This window comes from Trachurus japonicus, unplaced genomic scaffold (assembly GCF_045865225.1).
Source record: "Trachurus japonicus isolate A0001 unplaced genomic scaffold, Traja_1.0 AP030591.1".
NCBI classification, from domain to species: domain Eukaryota; kingdom Metazoa; phylum Chordata; class Actinopteri; order Carangiformes; family Carangidae; genus Trachurus; species Trachurus japonicus.
Window position 1 is genome coordinate 69,691 of NW_028220724.1, and position 3,437 is coordinate 73,127.

General features: G+C 35.3%; 1 long non-coding RNA gene across 1 annotated transcript; it reads right to left on the reverse strand.

Annotated features, from left to right (window-relative positions):
- Positions 1-1,038: 1,038 nt before the first annotated feature.
- On the reverse strand, positions 1,039-1,462 carry LOC146960205 (uncharacterized). Its single transcript, XR_015035498.1, has 3 exons — positions 1,353-1,462; positions 1,142-1,207; positions 1,039-1,090 (listed from the first exon to the last, which is right to left on the reverse strand). It is a non-coding gene; the product is annotated as an uncharacterized LOC146960205 (long non-coding RNA).
- Between the last annotated feature and the right edge of the window lie 1,975 nt (positions 1,463-3,437).

A 3,437-nucleotide genomic window follows, 5' to 3' on the forward strand; every position in this document is an offset into this window, starting at 1 on the left:
ACATCATTGACTTTCAAATATTCAGCTGTCTTTGGACAGTGTTTGATGGTGGTGATGGTGGCGTTACAGCATGTATCTAAATTTCAAAACTTTGAAAATAAATTCATAACATTAAAAAGCTTGAGTTTGAGTTCAAATTAAAAACAATTCATTTCATTGATGTGAAGGAACAGAAAGGGTTAAAAGTACTCTTTTGATTAAAAATTAGACATCATCTTTTGATTAAAAATTACACCTACACATTTCATTATTGGTTGGTTAAAGGAAACTTAAACTGTTCTATTGATCTAAAAGGGTAAAGGGAAAAGTATTTTGATGCTTCAGGCATTGCTGTCTTGATTTAAAAGATCCAGCCTGTAAAACTGAGCGATACAAAAATAGTTTTATCCCAGCAGCCATCGGTCACATTAACATGGGGAAGAAACCTTGAAAGCTGTTGGTTTTTATTTGGTTTTATTGAGTTAATAAATTGGTCTTATTTGATTAATTTTAATCTCTTACCTCCCGAGCGCTGTTGTCACTTTGTCCTGTTGCACGTTTACTATGCTGTTTGTCCTAATCAATGTCCATGTGATTCACTGCAAACTAAATTTTACCAGAGAGCTTATAAATAAAGTAAACTTTGACCTTTAAGAAAACCCAACCATCACCACTCCAAAACAAGATTACTGAATAATATTATTTTTATTTATCACTGAAGAATCTACAAACATTAAAAAAGAGATTAGAATTAACATAGTGTTACCACATATTTGTGCAGACAAAAAATGAAAATAGGTGGAGCTATGGGAATACCTGGCAGGAACACTTTGCATAATATCTGTCTTCTGCAAGGTTTATTGGCAAAATCTGAATATAATTTTACTACCCATAGAAACATATTTGTATAAGTGTATAATCGCTACAGAAGAAGATACATTCAACAAAACTAATGCATTAAAGTTAGTAAAAAAGATTAACAAACTCTATCAATGCCTATAAAGAATTTTTCTTATCTTGTCCTATGGGGGGCCCCCCCGTTAATTTAATGTTACTTATTATGAACTTCATAATTCTCAGCTCAGTAGAGACCATGCATTTAACTTTCAACCTGTTGAGTGTGTCTGTTGTCTGCACGACTTCCATGCATTTAACTCTCAACTTGCTGACTGCGTCCATTTGTGAGTCATCTGTATTCTGCACAACTTAGGGGGTGAGGAGGAGCCACCTGTAGGGGGCAGAAGTAAAAATAGTAAAAAAAAACTCCAAGGAAGAAAAGGAAAACCAAGAAACTCACAGACAGGAAACAGTAGAGAATTCAGAAAAAACACAAAAGAGTGTGATAGTTTGAGTCATTACAAAGTACTTCTGACCTTTTCTCCCAAATGAACACAATACTGAACATAAGTCAGAGTGCATGCTAGTCACATTGTTTCTTCTCTGTGGTCCTGGTCCAGTATTCACTGCAGAGACAGAGTTGAAACCAGTGACACACAAGCGTATTCCAGTTGTTTCAGGCATTAATATGCAAGATATAGTTAGACACTATGATGAAACATAATAATGTTTTACACTGGTGCACTGTTTACAAGCAAAAGTATCCTATATAGGTAAAAGTATAGAAGTATTGTCAAATACTATTAAAACTAAAAGTAACTTTTCATCAGAAAAGTTGTTTAACAGAGCAACAAACAAACTCTGTGGTCATACTACAATGACAAACATGGAAGGGTGGAGTCGTTATAAGGAAATGTGAAGACAAGGAACGTGGTTTGAATTTAACCCTTGAAAACCAAAGCAGGTGCCAGATTTAACTTTTGTAACAATTAAAACTTAAACATAATGAAACTTATCAACTCACCAGCAGTGACAGAGAGGCTGTAGGTGTGATGCAACAGAGGAATCCAGTTACAGTTGTCATACAATGGAAATGAAGATACCACAAGTGGATGTAGATGCTTCCTGCTAACTAAAAAAGTCCAAGATATAATACTAATTTAGGCTAGAAAAGCAACTACATCTGGAGTAGAGATGATTGGCCCTGTTGTTGTTCTACAACCTACCTTCGTGTTTCTCAGACAAGGTTAAATTCCATGTAATAGTGCAGGTGCCATTTTTACCAGTTACTTGACACCTATAGAGTCCTGCGTCGTTATGCTGAGCACTAAAAATATTCAGGGTTGAAGGAAAACAAGAGTCTATTCTCACAGTATCAGACGAGAAATTTCCGCCAGTCCGAACTGGAGAGAAAATGGAATTAGAAAAAATAAAATCTGTCTTTTGGTCCAGTTGATTTAGTGTTTACGTTTTTATCAAGGGCACGTTGCAAGTCAACTTACGGGGTCTCCTCTGGGCAACAGTATGTTCCTGTGCTCATCTGGATCAAACCCAAATAAAAAAAAAAAAAAGAAGGAAACAATCAGCCAACATAAATTAGAGCAAATACATAGAAAATACATTTAGAGGGAGAAAAATAACAACGCCTCGGAGATACTGATCTCCACTGTACCTGTTAAGACATGTCACGCAAGCAGCAGCTGAAGTGTAGATAGAGAAGAGCTGGTTGCTTTTGGCAAAGCACGATGACCTTCAGGCTGGGAAAGATTAAAGAAATGTCACTATCAGCCCTTAAATGTTTTGGTGTTGGTGCAGAGAAGATAAGTGGTTAGTTGCTGGTGAAGATCAGCGCAAAACAAATGCCACACCTTTCATAGAGAACATCAGTATTTTTTAATAGCTAAAATTATTAAACATCAATTCAGAACTACAACTAAACTTCAGTAATTCTTTATAATTATCAAAAATTACATTCATTGATACTAAAAATGACTGAATTTTCTTAATGAGCATAACAGACACGTTCCACAGCAAGGAAATCAAATGTAAGAAAAGCTTATGCCACTTTAACCCACAGAGTGTGACTTCAAACTTGCTGATTCCTGTTTTCAGCAGGTCCAAACTTACAGATAAGACACACACAGGTTCCAGGAGATAGAAGTGAAAAAACAACTTGATTTGATTTCAGTCCATTTGAACCAAATTCATTATTATTGAAGAAACTCTGTGCAAATCCATCACAGACCTCTAGAGTAATGAGGCCACAGAGCTAACAGTGAAAAGCTTATAAGATAATGCACAACGGTAAGACTTTTGATTCACATTACAGCAAACAATGTGAGGATGTAGTAGTTTATTGGAGAGCTCATAATGCCGGGCAGACAGCACAACAACACACTACAGCATATTAATGATAAAACCATACATATTACTGATCATATAAAGACATGGAATTGCAACTAAATTAAGATGGTCTGTATTTTGAAATATAGAGTCATTTAACAATAAACAATGTCAACAGTGAGAAGACATGAAGAGAAATAACACAAAAAAGATATAGAGCACATTTGTACAAGACAGTTTGTAAAGAAAATTTGTGACGCCAACAGATTTAATAGAAC